This window comes from Pan troglodytes, chromosome 5 (assembly GCF_028858775.2).
Source record: "Pan troglodytes isolate AG18354 chromosome 5, NHGRI_mPanTro3-v2.0_pri, whole genome shotgun sequence".
NCBI classification, from domain to species: domain Eukaryota; kingdom Metazoa; phylum Chordata; class Mammalia; order Primates; family Hominidae; genus Pan; species Pan troglodytes.
This window is the reverse complement of record NC_072403.2, coordinates 102,911,371-102,929,361: the sequence shown is the minus strand read 5'-3', so window position 1 is coordinate 102,929,361 and position 17,991 is coordinate 102,911,371. Positions and strand designations below refer to the sequence as shown.

The 17,991-nt window shown below is 37.6% G+C and overlaps 1 long non-coding RNA gene across 1 annotated transcript in view; it reads right to left on the bottom strand.

Moving 5' to 3' along the window:
- LOC134810241 (uncharacterized) overlaps positions 1-16,325 on the bottom strand; it is a 53,751-nt gene extending 37,426 nt beyond the window's left edge. The window contains exon 1 of the long non-coding RNA XR_010157843.1: positions 16,226-16,325. This is a non-coding gene — a long non-coding RNA (uncharacterized LOC134810241). The remainder of the gene's footprint in view (positions 1-16,225) is intronic.
- Between the last annotated feature and the right edge of the window lie 1,666 nt (positions 16,326-17,991).

Sequence of the window (17,991 nt, the reverse complement as noted above, 5' to 3'; positions counted from 1 at the left end):
ACACTTTAGTTATTTAAACTAAGCAGGATGGCTGTATGTGTTACCCATATCTTTATACTATTCTTAATAAAAAGTTACATTCATATGTTACATACAAATGTTGTATTGTAATTTCTGTAGAGTCAGCTTACCTTTTAGATTATTGTTTAAATTAAATGTCATTTGTTGCATTATTCTTACTGCTTGCTTTGGCTAGACAGTTTCATTGCAATGAATTAAATCCCCAGGAAAGCTAGCTTTGAAAATAGGAATTCTCAAAAATCCCAGCCCAGATTGGGAAAAACTATAATAAATTCAAACATCTACCTTTTGTCCCTGTCTCCACTTTTGCTTCTCAAAGGATCATTCCATTCTCTCCTTCACTTCTATATGGGACATCACTGCCACCTCAATAGGGTGGCTTCAGCTGCTGAGTCTACATAATATTGCAGAGCCAGAACCGAGAAAAATATGAATTGCTGTGTCCACATCACAATTCAAACTTTGGGGATGAAAAAACTAGTTGGTCCACTTTGGTTTATGCTTCTACCTCTAGTCCAATCATTTATGGACAAAGTCACAGGACACATACGCCTACACATTCTTTAAGAAGGGAATGGAAGAAGCACACACAAAAAAGACATCTTCATTACATGTATTTCTGAACATTTCTACCACACACAGGAAAATCTGAATTCATTGTTTCATTATTATTAATCCAACCAACATTTATTGAGTACTAACTGTTCAAGTTTCTAAGATGGATTCCCACACACAAAGATGATTTGTAGACTCAGGGCAGGAGAAATACATACTCCAATGTATGGAGTATGCATGGAAAAAGATAATTAAAATATATTGTGATGTGATCAAGAGTACTGTCATCTTTTCAACAAATAATGTTGTTGGAATGTTTGGACATTCATATGCAAAAAACCACAACTTTGACCCAAACCTTACATTTTACACAAAAATTAGTTCCAAATGGATTATAGACCTAAATGCAGAATGTTAGATTGAAAATGTTTAGAAGAAAACATAGGAGAAAATCTTCTTGACTTGGAGCTAGGCAAGGAGGTCTTGTATGTAGTACCAAAAGCATAATCCATAAAAGAAAAATTTAATATATTGAACTTTTGCCCTACCAAAGACACTGCTAAGGGAACAAAAATGCAAATTAGAGATTAAGAGAAAATATTTGCAAATCACATATCTGATAAATGATTTACATCCATAACATATAAAGAATTCTCAAACTCAATAAAGAACTCTCAAACTCAATAGTAAAAAAAAAATTTAATTTAAAAATCTTTTCTTAATGGTCATAAGACTTACATAGATGCTTCACCAAAGAGAATATATGGATAATGAATAAACACGTGAAAAGATGTTCAACATCACTAACCATTAAAAATTACTTAACATTAAAAAAATTCCTTAATGTAAAGATGAAAAACCACATTAGCATCTCAATTGAGGCAAAAACACAAATAAGTAAAATACAATTCAATACTTCTTCATATGAGAAAATCTTACTAAGCCAGGATTAGAAGGACAATCTGATAAAGATTATCTGTCAAAAGCCTATAGCAAAATCATACTTAATTATCAAATATTAAGAACATTTTCTTTACATAAGAAAGACAAGAATTGCCACTTTCATCATTTCTATTCAACATTGTCTTATGGATCTTAGCCAGCAATGTAAGAAAAAGAAATAAAAAGATATCAAAATTAGAAAGGAGGAAACAGTCACTAGTAACAGATAATAAAATTGCCTTGTTACCTACTTTTTAAAACATATTTTAAACTTTGTTTCTGATAACCCTAATATCTGGACCACATCTAGGTATGATTCTATTCTCTGAGTTTTGTCCTGGCTTTCCCTCATTTGGTTTTGTGTCCTAATATGCCTGATCAGCATTTATTGAATGTTAGACATTATAAATGCAAAATTGGAGAAACTCTGAATGATATTTTCATCTTCTAGGGAAAGTTCACATTTCTTCCAGTTGGCAGTTAGGGTTGGAGCAGATCACCTTGATCCAATCCAGGAAAGAGTGATTTCAAGACTAGATTTCAGGCTTCCCGAGTTTGTCTTTACTCTTAGAGTATAGCTTACAGAGACTTAAAGCGTGAAGCATTCACTAGGGCCTCTCATAGAATTCATCTACAAAATAATCTAGGCCTATTGTTTTCTTGGGAGAAATTGGTTAAAATGCTAATTTGAATTTCAATGATAATAGGACTATATAAAGCTTACTTTTCTGTCTTGTCGGTTTTTAATACATAATTCATATTTTCCCAGAATTTTCCTCTATAGTCTGTTTTAAAATTTATTGAAAATAATAAAATCATGTTTGTAGTATTATAATATTTTCTTCTTGTCTCTGTGGTAGCTGGTTTCCTGTTTCATTCTATAAAAAAATTGTGTCTTCTCTTTTTTTAAATGTTGATCAATCTTTCCAGAAATTTGTATACTTTATTAATCTTTCCAAGAACAAATTTTGACATTATTGTTTCACTTTATTGTATCTTTGTTTCCTATTTCAGTTGTTTCCCTATTTTTATCAATTTTTTCATTCTACTTTCTCTGTTTATTTGGGAATTCATTTTATAACTTCTAATATTAGCAACTTAGTTCATTAACTGTTTTTTTTAACTAACATAAGCATTTAAAATTATAAATATCCCTTGAAACACAGTTGTATCTCTATCTAGCAAGTGATGAAGTGTTTTCAATTAACATTTGGTTAAAAGTATTGTTAATATTCATGTTTTGTTTGGATCATAACTTTTTTAGATGAGTAGTTTATTATTTTTTCTAAGTATAGAGCTGTTTGGGAGTATCTCTTTGTTACTGATTTTTAAGTTGATTGCATTTTGATCAGATAATGTAATATATGTGATACCAGTACTTCGAAATGTGTTGACATTCACTTTATTGTGTACTGTATATCTTTTATAAAAGATCTGTGTTTGCTTGAGAAAAACAAATATAATTGCAGGCTCATTAAATCAATCTTATTGAGTTGTTCAATGTCTTATATCCTTACTAAAACTTTTTTACCAATTGGTTATAGAGAGATCTTTTGGAAAGAGTTGATTTGACAAAATTTGCTTCATGTATTTAGAGGTTCTTTTATTACGTGCATGTAAGTTTAAAGTTTTCAATCCCTCTGGTAAACTGAACCATTGTGTGGTCATCCTCTTTATTGCTGTATATGGTTTTGGTCTTTATGCCTAACTTTCTAATTGTAGTTTAGATAACTCAGCCCTTATTTTGTTCATATGTACTTGGTTTATATTGTTTCTTTTATCTTCAGCTTTTCTGTAACCTTAGATTTTAGTAGCATCTTTGATAAAGAGTATATAGTTTGATTTTTTAATATATACTACTTGACAATCTCATTTATTGGTGAGCTTAACCCAATACATTTATATATCTGGATTTCTTTCTATCATATAGTGTTTTTTCTTCATTTATCATGCTTTTATACTGCTTCTTTCTTCTTTGGGATTGTCTGCCTTTAAACTTTTTCTTATTCTGTTTTTTCTCTTTGCTAATTTGAAATTTATAGTTACCATTTCTGTTCTTTCATTTTACTATGATATTTAGAATAACAAAATCTACAGTTAATGTATATCTCTACCCTTCTTCCAAAAATTACTGGGATTTTAGAGTGTTCTAACTTGTTTGAAACCCCACACCTAGATTACATGCTACTTTGTCTAATTCTTTATACTTCCCTTGTTAGTGGTATTATTTCTGATTTTTATTATTTATTATTGCTGTTTTAGCAAACTGTTGTTTTCTAGGTTATTCATAGTTATCTCTCAGCATTTTATACATTTTATGTTATTATAGATCCCCTTTTGCTATTAAATGTTTGCTTTAATTTACTATTGCTTTATAGGGAATGTCTCTTTTCTCTCCATTTCTGTTTAATGTCGCCTCTTTGCCTTTGCTATTCTACATTTACACTATGGTCTCTGGGTATGTATTTCTTTTTATTTATCCCACTTCTTACATTGATGGATTTATACCTATTAGACATTATCTCTTTAAATATTTACTTGATTCTATTCTATTTTCTTTTTTGGCAACTCACTTACTTCTGGGTCTTTTATTGAAAAATCATCCTTTATATTTCAAAAACATTTCATAAATTTTATTAAATGTTTCTATTCAAATATAGTCTTTTTAAAACAAAATTTATGTTTTTCTATTGAATCTGTTCTTATCAGATTATGTTCTTATATATTTGACTGTTTTTAATTGTAAGTTTACATTTGTCTAAATTTAATGTAGGTGATTCCTAAAAGGCCTGAACTAGGAATATTTTTCATCAAGGAAGATTCACATTTGTTTCTTCTTGGAAGGTTGGGATACTACCACACTGCAGCCATGCTATTAAATTTCCCCAAGTATAGATTCTCTTGTCTTTAAGGTAGCATAAATTCAAAGCCCCAACTTGCATTCTTAGTCAGAATATGTTTCTTGATCAAGTCCCTTCACAGATTTGCAAACGCTGTATTGCCCATCATTTCATAGACCTATAGGTCCCTCATGTGTCCTAGCCTTCTATATGTGTCTCAAGTAGTCTCAACAACCCCTATCCATTTGTCTGGGCCCAAGACTTAGTCTCTTCTCATTCTAGGTGACTACTAATTTTTGAAATTCTGGTTTCTTAGTATTGGCTTTTGCCCCGTAAGACAGCAACATCTTCTGCATCAGTGTTAAACTATCTGTATAGTTTTAGCTTTTCTTCAATATTTCCAGTGTTCACAGATATTAACTCTCTTGTAAGCTTAGCAATACATCTTAAATTATATTTGTTGTCATTTAGTCAGTATCTGAGTGTTTTATGTTAATGCAAGTCTTTATAGAATGTCTTGTCTGCCATACTGCCAGAAGCAGTTATGTGTTATTACTAGTTTTTAAAATGTATTGTCACCTAAAACTTTACATTCCTGTTGCTATTCCCTGAGCATTTAAAAAAAGAATTTTTTTCCTCTTGTAAATTTAGTGTTTAGTATCTATTAATTAGACCTATCCTATCCTATTCATTATGATACTTAGGTCTTCTTACCCAGACTTTTTGTCTACTTCATCAGTTATGAAGCAAGAGCAGTGAGTTAATATTTCCTACTATGAATGTTTCTGTATATTACTCTTTGAATTTCTTGTCATTTGTTTTATAAATTTTCATGCTATGTTACTTAGTACATAAATCTTCACTGCGAACTAACTTTATAGAATACCTTTTTCATGTTATTTAATGTTTTTGCTCTAAATTCATTGCAAGCTCATATTGATTTCAATCCTCTTTTAATGGCAGTCCCTTACAATGCTTTTGCTTATCATTTATTTTCTAATATTTCTTTGCTTACTTTGTTTTCCTCACATACAGACATAGTTAGATTTTAGCCAACTACCCTTAAACCTTTCTGTCTATGCGATTAAAAAAAGAGAAACTGCTAGGATGTTTTTTCCTTTTAGAATTTGATAATGGGATAAGGAGCATACTTAGATCTGAAAATAAATTCCAGTATTGATATTCTTCTAATTAGTTTTCTGACTTTTAGCACTTTCAGAAAGCATTGGCTTATATTTTCCCAGAAGTTAGATTAGAAAAATAACACCTTCCCTGTTTATCATTCAAGGTTTCTGAAATATGAATACTGAAAAGCTGCTATGCTTTAAAGTGGTATATTATATATAATATACTACCACTTTCAAAATACATTTTATCTTTCCCTGTTAACTTAATCGGGAAGAGATAAATTTAATCTCTCATAAATTCATAGCCATTCATGAAAGAGTCCAGTAACTTCCCCATTTTACTGTGTCATAAATCATGGTAGGAAAGCTGTGACCACCACTCTGAACCACCAGAAAGTAAGACTGCTTTGAGTATAAGAGACACAGCCATGCAATGTGCCCATTACATGATAATTGGTGAATTGTTTCTGTGTTACTGATTAAATTGGAAAAAATACATTTTGAGGCATTTCTTTATTCCAAATACTAATTCTGATTTATGTTTTTGGAGTATTTTATTTGTATTGTCTGAGGGTCTTCCTGTAAAAATGTTTTGACATCTTACTTCTATATGTTTTATGCCACTGATTTCTTATACAATGTTCTTATGATTCATGGTTTCCATCTTAAGTCCTTGTTGTTCTTTCCCTCACAAATATATTGTGCTCGCTTTATGTTTCTGCCTAGAGAATACTATGTGAATACATGTGGTTTCTGGTATATTTCTTAGGCTATTTACCGAAAAATTTATTTTGGCCTTTATTTCATTTCTATAGTCTGCGGCCATTGTTATACTCAATAAGGAAGATGGAGTTCATGGAATTTATTGGCCAAGAAGTTTGAAAATACTGGCCCATGGAAGGCCTATATAATTTTTTCTTTATCCCTTCCCCAAGATATCTGTGGCCAAGAATTCCAGGGTAGATATTAGGGAGGTAAATTGCAACTTAGTCAATGAGAGTTATCAAATCTAACACAGAAACATTGGAAAAATGATTATATTTTTGAAACTTTTAAGCCTGTTATAAATTACAGTTTTATAGAAAAGCACAATCTAATTTCAATTTACCTTTCTGCTGGGCAAAAGAAAACAAAGTAAGCACGCAGAAATAAGTCTGGATGTTTCTAGTGTTTTTTCCCCCCATGAAATGGAGTTTTCTTCTCTAAAATTGGAAGCATTTTCTAACAGATTTTCTGTCAACATTTAAACAGAGTTGCAGGTTAACAATCCAGGAAGTCCTGTGTGATCATAGAATACTTGAGTCAGAAAGGTTAGGCCTGAAAGGACCTTTGGGTGTCCTTTAGCCCAGTCTTCTAGATGGCAAACCTGAGGTAAATTATTAATAAAGAAAAGTTTGTGGTTAGATTTCTAAAGAAATCTTTATGAGAAAAATATTTATAAGGAAGCATATTGTAATTTGTGAGAAATTTACAAGTATGTGAACGAGGATTTAGACATCCAGTTCTTAATTGTCTACTCCATTCCAATTTACTTTTCCTAGTACACAAGAAAGCCAAAGTCAACGGAAATTGTAACAGCAGGAAAAGAAACCATCATCTAAGAAATCTGATCACAAGTTTAATCCCCCAACTACTATAGACTTGGATCACAGATGTTTTTAGTACTTCCAGGGAGGTTGTGCCTAACACATTTCTCTCAAGCTGATAAAGGCTCACGGTTTAAAGAAAAACATTCTAAAATAAATCATGTTATGGCATTACAGCAAAACGATATTCTTTTGAAGTGGGGAAAATTTTGTAATGGGCCTCCTGAGTCTCTTTCCCACATGGACTCTCAGCACCATTAGTAAGGCATCATTCTTTCAGATGACAGGAAAATGGTTATGCTGGTGGACTTGTGGCACCTTAGTTCCCATGTTTCTGTTAGAGGTTGAAGTTGCTTGATGAATTACAGAAGTTACATACAACAATCGATATCTACAATATGATAGGAGAAACATACAATGGTGGTTATTCATGGTAATATAGGGAGAGACTCTGCTTTTACCATTTCTGCTGTTAACTTAGTAAGTGGCTCTTTGCACTCTGTAGACAGATGCCCATGAGTCAACCACTTCTGCCTTAAATCTCACCCTGAAAATCACTTTGAAACAAGCTTTTAAAAACAGATAGGAGTGTATTAGTCTGTTTTCACACTGCTACAAAGAACTGCCTGAGACTGGGTAATTTATAAAGGAAAGAGGTTTAATTGACTCACAATTCAGCATGACTGGGAGGCCTCAGGAGACTTACAATCATGTTGGAAGGGGAAGGGGAAGCAAGACACCTTCTTTACAAGGCAGCAGGAAGGAGAAGAGTAGCAGAGTGAAGGGGGAAGAGCCCCTTATAAAACCATCATATCTCATGAGAACTCACTCATTATCATGAATACAGCATGGGGGAGGCCACCTCCATGATCCAGTCACCTCCACCTGGTCTCTCCCTTGATACGTGGGGATTATTGGGATTATGGGGACTACATTTCAAGATAAAATTTAGGAGAGGACACAAAACCTAACGATATCATTCCACCCTGACCCCTCCCAAATCTCATGTACTTTTCACATTTCAAAACACAATCATGCCTTCCCAACAGGTCCCCAAAGTCTTAATTGCAGCATTAACCCAAAAGTCCAAGTCCAAAGTCTCATCTGAGATAAGGCAAGTCCCTTCTGCTTATGAGCTTATAAAATCAAAAGCAAGTTAGTTACTTCCTAGATACAATGGGGGTACAGGCATTGGGTAAATACCCATTCCAAACGGGATAAATTGGCCAAAATGAAGGGCTACAGGCCCACGCAAGTCCAAAGTTCAATAAGGCAGTCATTAAACCTTAAAGTTCCAAAATAATCTCCTTTGACTCCCTGTCTCACATCCAGGTCACACTGACACAAGAGATGAGTTCCCATGGCCTTGGGAAGCTCCAACCCTGTGGCTTTGCAGGGTACAGCCCTCCTCCTGGCCGCTTTCATGGGCTGATACTGAGTGTCTGCAGCTTTTCCAGGTGCACAGTACAAGCTGTCAGTGGATCTACCATTCTGTGGTATGGAGGACAATGACCCTCTTCTCACAGCTCCACTAGGTGGTGCCTCAGTGGGGATTCTGTCAGGGGCTTCAACCCCACCTTTCCCTTCTGCACTGCTCTAACAGAGGTTCTCCACAAGGGCTCCATGCCTGCTGCAAGCTTCTGCCTGGACATCCAGGCATTTCCATACAACCTCTGAAATCGAGGTAAAGGTTCCCAAACCTCAGTTCTTGACTTCTGTGCACCCACAGGCCCAACACCATGTGTAAGCTGCCAAGGCATGGGGCTTGCACCCTCTGAAGCAACGGCCTGAGCTGTACATTGGCCCCTTCTAGCCACAGGTGGGTCACAGGGCACCAAGTCCTGAGGCTGCACAAAGCAGTAAGGCCCTGGGCCCAGCCCAATAAACTATTTTTTCCTCCTAGGCCTCCCAGCTTTTGATGGGAGGGGCTGCCATAATAGCCACTGACATGCCCTGGAGGCATTTTCCCCATTGTCTTGGTGATTACCATTTGGCGCCTTGTTACTCATGCTAATTTCTGTAGCCGGCTTGAATTTCTCCTCAGAAAATGGGCTCTTCTTTTCTATTGCATGCTCAGGCTGCAAATTTGCCAAGCTTTTATGTTCTGCTTCTCTTTTAAATATAAGTTCCAATTTCAGATCATCTCTCTCAAGTTCAAAGTTCCACAGGTCTCCAGGGCAGGACAAAATGCTCCTAGTCTCTTTGCTAAAGCATAGCAAGAGCAACCTTTGCTCCAGTTCCCAAGAAGTTCCTCATCTCCATCTGAGACCACTTCTGCCTGGACTTCATTGTCCATATCATTATCAGCATTTGGCCAAAGCCATTCAACAAGTCTCTAGGAAACTCCAAACCTTCCCACATCTCCTGTTTTCTTCTGAGCTTTCCCTCCAAACTGTTCCAACCTCTGTCTGTTACCTAGTTCCAAAGTCATTTCCACATCTTTGGATATCTTTATAGCAGCAACCCACTCTCTGTGGTATCAATTTACATTATTAGTTCATTTTAATACTGCTATAAAGAACTGCCTGAGACTGGGTAATTTATAAAGAAAGCATTTTAATTGACTGACAGTTCAGCATGGCCAGGGAGGCCTCAGAAAATTTACAATCATGGCAGAAGGTGAAGGGATAGCAAGGCACCTTCTTCACAAGGCAGCAGGAAGGTGAAGAGTGGCAGAGTGAAGGAAGAAGAGCCTCTTATAAAACCATCAGATCTCATGAGAACTCACTATCACAAGAACAGCATGGGGGAAACCACCCCCATGATCCAATCACCTCCACCTGTTCTCTTGACATATGGGGATTATGGGGATTACAATTCCCCCCATGATCCAATCACATCCACCTGATCTACCTTGACACGTGGGGATTATGGGGATTACAATTCAAGATGAGATTTGGGTGGGGCCACAGATCCTAACCATATCAAGGAGCAACGGAAATTTCCAATAATCTTGAAAGTTTAGGCAACGCTGTGGAATGGGCAACTTCTACCTTAAAGAGCTGTGACCTGGATTTTTATTTGTCTTACTTGTTTCTATTCCCCCTTTGTTATTTTCTCTTCCTTTAGTATAGTCATATCTAGTATTATTCTAGGAAACACTCCCACCTCTCCATTAAACATATTCTTTGAAAAAAATGTAGTAGACCATTTACCCTGAAGTATAATGGACAGATAGTTTATTGTGCCAACCTCCCTAAAGGGAGGGGATTATTTTAAACAAGCAATGTTTAAAATCCTTTTAAGTATCACAGTACCCCAGAATATAACTGCTTACTACTAAATCAACAATGCTACTAACACACCAAAGTTGAGTATTAATAAGTAAAAGGGATCTAATAAACAAAAAATATTCTTTTTAGTATGAATCTGAAAAATCAACCACCAAAAAAGAAAAGAGAAAGAAAGAAAAACTTCAGGAATACACTCATTCTCTGGAATCAAAGTTCAGTCTCACCCTTTTTATTTCTAGAATGAACAGTCTCAAGAAATGTCTATAATGGGCTCTGAGATGAGGTCAAGAATGAGGCCACATGCACTGTTCCCCATTTCTGGCTGTGAAATGTGCTATAATTCACATACATCTCTCCCCACAGAGGTCTAAGGTGAAGGAAGCTATATTTTGATACAGTACTTTGGGATATAAAACAAGTATGGAAAATACGACCAAAGATATTTAGCTCAATAAATTAGTTCTTCTCTGAACTCTCCCTTAAGAAGTAAATAACTATGTATTAGATATGCTTTATGTTCCTAAAAGCTTAGTTTGCTGACTCTAAGTGGAAACTATATACATTGTTCTTTATGGTACTTTTATACAAGAAAGTATAAATAATTTCCCAACACTAGTTCATTAATCCTTGAACACCTCATCAGGGGGATGGTGAGGAGGAGGGTGAGGAGTATGAGAAACACATGATAAATGTGCTCAGTGGGGTGGTTAAGTTTCCTAGTACTGATTTTATTTTTGTCTTGAAACATAAAATAGTGCATGAGTCCTGCTTGAACTAAGAGTAGGAACAAGAACAGCCCCTTATTGCTAGCTTTGAACAAGTCACTTTGATCCCTATGTCTGAGCTACACACATCTCTGAAATAGCAGGGTTTTGTAAAATATGTCCAAATTTCATCAGGCTTTGATATATTCAGATGAACTAAATTATTGCAAAGGCACTTGGCCCCATAAGGTGATCTCAAATGGCTACCAAAACTTCATCTTAAAATACACATGGAAATTATAAAATACTGTCCCATAGAAAGGTCAATTTGTTGCTAGATCCACAAATTCTAATATTCCCAAACACTAGCACATTGCAGACTATGTAATTTGCAGGCAGGATACAAAATGAAAATGAGAAGTCCCTTGTCCAGAGAGCAGAAAGAAAGCTTTTCCTTTCTTTGGCAGTCTCATCCTTGACCTATCATGGTGTTTTGCGTTTGCTCTAGTACTGCACTCCCTCAGACATGCCTAGTTCCATTCTTTACAGAGATCCAATATGGTGTGAGCTGCTTGAGCTTCAGCTCCTGCCCACTACTCTAACTTCACATTTCCCCGTCCATGGATATCCCACTATATGTTTCAAGATAAATTTCAAAATCAAAATTATTATTTCAGTATACTTTAAAAGCATTTATGTATGTTAGAGAGGGGAAGAATGTGTCCTTCTACTCAACTACTCCATTAGAGAAAACTTCTACCCAAACTTCAAAAATGCAAATTTTAAAAACCAAATGAAAACGCTGATTGGAATTGTGTGCTGTAAGACATGAATTAGTACCTTACATTTCATAACTGAACAGAAGCCTTAACTATCTGAATTAGTTAAGTTTCTGAATAATTGTATCTGTTTTGTTTGTTGTATTAACACATGAAAGAGCCATGAGTCCTTAGATCACCCCCGGGAGGGTGACTTACTATAAAACATAGAAGTTCTTTTCTCCTACTCAGGGTAAATATGTCCTTGGTGTGTCTAAGATCTGGGTTCTCACTCCTGTGGGACATCAGGCATGTCCCAGGTCCCATCCCTTTGGAGAAGAGTTATAATTAGATTCACATTCCTTTGAAAGGCCCAGCAGACCTGGTCCAGGAGTGGTCTCACAGAACACTGGTGCAGGGTAGATAAGGAATATAGGCAGAGGGAGCCACAAGGGTGACTCGAGGTGCCCACAATAGGTAGCAGTCGCATGGGCCGGGGGACATAAAACTGGTTATAATTAAATTGGGGAAACTAGCCTGAGTATTATACAACAGTTCAAATTTGTTTTATTATGGTAGCTCTTCACATTTGAACTAAATTCTCACTATCTGAACCCAGAAGCTGAAAAAATTCAGAAAATGAAGAAGTACAGACCCACAAGGATGAAGTGCTTTGTCCACCTCCCATAAGAAGGAAGTGGCTGAGGCTATCCCAGAACCTAAAGCTTATTATTTTAAGTCTCTTTATATGCACAGGAGATAAGATTTCATGACTTTTCTCTGAGTAAACATTATACGACAGAAGCTAAGTGCTGCTACAATCACTACAATTGCCGAATTGCTGTCCATCTTTTACAAATGATAGATAAGGCTCATTTATCATTTAGTCATTTATTTTACATACCTCTGTTTTCTTCTCAGGTGTCTGCATCATTCCCAATATTATCATTATAAGGATATATATAGCAGATTGAAAGCTAATGATAAAGAAGTGTCCATTTAATTTATATTTTGTACATACAAAATATACTTACTTTTATACAGCTTCATCGTCATAAACATTGTTTTCCAACAATAAGTCCAAGTATCTGGTGATTTTTTTTCACCTTCCACGTGCAGAAATCTTATCTTTAGAGAGCCATATACAAGTGGAGAAGAGTTGGCTATTTGTACAATATGACTTAAGAGATTAACAGTACCCCTACTGACATCTAAGAAAGGCGGTGCCATTTCTTCCCAGAGGCCGGACCTCTCAACAAGAGAAAGTGGGAAGAAGACAGCAGGCTTCTGTATGAAAAATCAGAGGCAAGTGGAGGAAGCAGTGTTTAGTGAGCCCCAGAACAGGGCAGGTATGGTCCTCAGTCCTTTCCTGCTATCTCATTGAATCCTCAAAACACCTTTCCAGTCTTACAGATGGGGCAAAGGGCAACAGGGGTCTGAGAAGATCATTAATATGCCCAGAGCCATACATAAAGTGAGGGCAGAATAAGAGCATAAATCAATGTATGATTAAATCTCAAGCTCTGCTGTTTCCATCTAATCCTGCTGCTACTTCAACAGCAGCATAAAACACATGTGCGCATGCACACACACACACACGCACACACGCACGCACACACATTTGCCTAGGAAGCAAAGAAGAGTTCTTGGGGTTCTATTTAGCTTTCTCACAACATCCAATTATCCCAATGTCATTTATCAGATAAGGGGTTGTCCTGTCCTGGAAGACAAAGAGAAGCTGACCCCAAGACAACTAGGTAGAGAATAAATCAGTCTAAATGGAAACGATGATGCCAAGGGGGCCTACAAGGCAGAGGTTCCTCAGCAGATGGAGGTCGGAGGGCCCTAAACACAGTCTTTGCCTTTTCTTCCAGGTTTGGGCTCCAGTCCTTACTGCATTTGATATTTCCACCTACGCATCTCTCCAGCTTCTCCTGTATCCATCCCTAAGCCCCACAGCATCCAGATCTAGAAATCTTCAAGGGCTCATACCCATATTTCTTTTTAAAAGTTCAACAACAACAAACTCTCAATATGAATATGAACCTTTTATTTCTTCCTGCATGCTCTTTTTCTGTTAGAATCATCCCAAAAATAAAAGGAAACGAAATCAATCCTATTTCATGTTCGGATTTCAGCAATGTGTGAGAATTATTTGAGCCATTTCCTTGTTCTATATAGGGAAATATGTTTTCCATGACATGGTTGGCTGGAACCACATAGGTAAAATAAAATCTTTAAACTACTTCCCTTCAGATCCAGAAATGATGAGCAATTTGACATCCCGTATCCCCCCAACTACAAACTAGAAACCTCTCTGTCAGATACTATTCTTGCAATATTATACCTCTAATGTTATGGGAAGTTGTTTGAGGCAAAAGGCAGCCGTAATAATGGGATTGTGTTTTGAAAAAGAGCTGGCTCTAAGGCCATGCTGTAAATGAAAAACATCATAAAAGGAACGTTACCACTCTTAAAAAACAGTGAGACTGCTGGAATAACTCATTGCAGTCTATTTTTATAGTCCCCTAATTCTGTTTTTAAAATCAAATGCAACTCTAAAAAAATAGCTCACTTCAAGTTGGGAAGAAAGCCAAACCTATGCAGTTTATAGAGAATCTCAAATCTTACCTGTTAAAATTCATTCATACAAACAAGCATGTATTGAGCACTAACTATATGTAAAGTATTGAATTAGTTGGTGCAGAGCACTGCCCATGCAGTATTTTATAATCAAGTAGAGGAAATAAGACCTATCCAAAAATGAACGATAGAAAGTATAAGGAGCTAAATGCCCTAAGAAGAAAACAAAGGAGTAATGGGAGTGAGAAGTTGGAAAAAATCATTTCTGGCTGTGGGGATTCTGGAAGGTTTTATGAAGGAAGTGCATTTGGGCTAACTCTTGGAGGATGGGGACAAAAAACACCACTGGCAGGAGACACAGCTTGAGAGAAGGCAGACATGTAGTTCATGTCCATAATCCCAGCAGTTTGGGAGGCTGAGGCAGGAGGATTGCTTGAGCCTAGGGAGTTCAAGACCAGCCTGGGCAACAAAGCAAGAATCCATCTCTATAAAAAAATTAAAAAATAAAAATTAGTGCATGCCTGTAGTCTTACCTACTTGGAAGACTGAGACAGGAGAATCACTTAAGCCTGGGAAGTCAAGGCTGCAGTAAGCTATGATCGCACCCCTGCACTGCAGCCTGGGCAACAGAGAGAGACACCGTCCAAAAAAAAATAGGAAAAGAAAACGAAAGAAAAGATATGGCAGATGTGACAGTGTGGAAAGGCAAACAATTTTATTCACCTGGAATCTGAAATAAATTTTGGAGACAAGGCTAAAAGATAAACTAGGGTATCATCTGGAGAAGACAGGATGGTGAGGCCAGATATGCAGCAAATCACCTAAGCAGAAAGCAGACTAGGAAGTTCTAGTTGGCTGCTTGAGTCACCTGCTTTTAAGGAGAACACAATGGGGACTTACAAATCTAATATATAGTCAAATAATAAATATGAAGGTATGAAAACCTTTTTTTGCTTTGGTTGTTATGATGTTCAAAGTTAACACTGAGGCCCTTCTGTAGCAAAGAAAGAGGACTCATTGCACTTACTTTGTATACCTCCCTAGTTTCTGGTTTCATCTTAGTTTTCTTAGTCTCATTTTCCTATTTCCTCACATAAAAATATATTTCATATTACAGATTTTTATTATAAAGCAATAATCTAATAAACAGATACAACATAGAGATATAAAAGGACAAAGGAGGGAATGGGAGGGTATACCTCCAAAGGAGTTCACTTTCCAGAAGTTATATAAGTAACACTTTCCAAATAGTATATACTGTTCTATGTAGTATTCCCTAATAATCATTGACTAACAAGTTCTATAATTGCTGTAGCTAGAAGCTTGTCCCATATGTAATTTTACATAGCTCTTGCTCTATAAGTACAAGTGAGCATTACTGTATATAGTACCATGTCTTTTATAAAAGAAGAAGTGAAATTCGTACCATGGCATTGTTAGGCACTGTCAAGCAAAAACGTTTTGTTTTGTTTTTTTTTTACCAGATTCAAAGCAACAGCCAGATCTACTTCTGTAGTGCCCCAAAATTAATGTCTACAACAGCACTCTGATACTGCCAAGTCAGAACAATCTGGCATGCCCAAACATGACATGACCATTTTAGTAGCAGTGCTGATGGATCATGAACCATGCACTCTAGGACATGAAGGACCTATGCAGCTCCAGCTGACTCATCATTCATATCCTCCTAAATGAGTGGGTATTTTGTCATTAAGATATAAATCTGAGTATTAAATATTCAAACTTGGATGGAGCAAGGTGGCAGAATAGAAGCCTACACATTTTTAACCCCGACAGGAACATCAAATTTTAACAACATCTGCACACAGAAAAGCACCATCACAAGAAACAAAAATCAGATGAGCAACCATAGTACCTGATTTTAACTTCATATTGCTGAGTCATTCAGGAAGGTCAGAGAGACAGTCTTGAATTCCAATGCCACTGCTTCCTTATCCCCTGGCAGCCGCCAGTCTATGCACCTGGGGGAAAAAGAGCACAGCAACTGAGGGACTTTATATTGGACTCAGTGCTGCCCTACCATAGTGGAGAGTAAATCTGTGCTGGACTCAGCTGGTTCCCATGCATGGAAGGAACATCTGGACCAGTCCTAGCTAGAGGTGAATCACCCATCCCATCAGTGGGAACTCGAGTTTCTCAGCAAGCCTGGCAACCGCAGGCCAAAGTGCTCTGGGGTCCTAGGTAAACGGAAAGGCAGTCTAGGACACAGAGATTGCAATTCCTAGGCAACTCCTAGTGCTGGGTCAGGCTCAGAGCCACAGGACTACGGTAGCACATGACCTAGGGAGACACCAGCTTGAGGGCTGAAGGAGTGCTTGTGCCATCCCTCCTCCAACCCCAGGCAGTGCAGCTTGCAGCAGTGAAGGTGACTCCTTCCTTCTGCTTACGAGGAGGGAAACAAAGAGTAAAGAAGATTTTGTCTTGCATCTTGGATACCAGCTCAGCTACAGCAGGATAGAGCACCAGTGAGAGTCATGAGGTCCCCATCCCAGGCCCTTCTAAACACACCCTGGGCCAGAAGGGAACTTGCTGCCTTGAAGAGAAGGACCCAGTCTTGGCAGAATTCATTACCTGTTGACTAAAGAGCCCTTGGACCTGGAATAATCAGCAGCAGTACCCAGGGAGTACACCGCGGGCCTTGGGCTCTGAGACATGCTGACTACAGGTGTGACCCAGAACATTCCCAGCTGTGGTGGCTATGGTGAAAGACTCATTCTGTTTGAGAAAAGCAGAGGGAAAACTAAAGGGGACTTTTCTTGCACCTTAGAGACCAGCTTGGCCACAATGGGGTAGAGCAACAATCAGGCTCTTGGGACCCCTGAGTATAGGCCTAGGCTCTTGGACAGCATTTCTGGACCTGCACTGGGCCACAGGAAAGCCCACTGCTGTGAAAGCTGAGTCCCAGGCCTGGCAGTATTTACCACAAGCTGACTGAAGAGGTTGGGCTTTAAGTGAACATTGCTAGTGGCCTGGCAGAACCCCTCCATGGGTTGTTGGTGGTGGTGCCCATAGAGAAAGGCTCCCTTGCCTGTGGAAAGAGAAAGAGAAAGGAAGAGCAAGAAGGACTTTAAATTGTGGTTTGAGTGCCAGCTTATCCGCAGAATAGAACATTAGGCAAATTTCTAAAGTTTTTATATTCCAATCCCTGGCTCCCAGACAGCATCTCTGGACCTATCCAGGGCCTAGGGGAACTCACTGACCTGAAGGGGAGGATACAAACCTGACTGGCTTTGCCACCTGCTGATTAGAGCACTAAGGCCTTGAGTGAACATAGGTGGAAGCCAAGTATAGGTACAGCAGGTCCTGGGTAAGATCCAGTGCTGTGCTGGCTTCAGGTCTGACCCAGCACAGCCCCAGTGGTGGTGGCCCCAGGAGTGCTTACATCACCACACCCCCTATTCCAGGTGGCTCAGCACAGAGAGAGAGACTTCGTTTGGGAAAATGTAAGGGAAAAGAACAAGAGCCTCCGCGTGGTAATCCAGTGAATTCTTCTGGATCTTATACAAGACCACCAAGGTGGTACCTTTACAAGTCCACAAAAACCACAGTGACATTGGGATTGGGGCCCATGTCCCTTTGGATACCTGGAAGCCTTCTCAAGAAGCACACTCATAAGCCCAG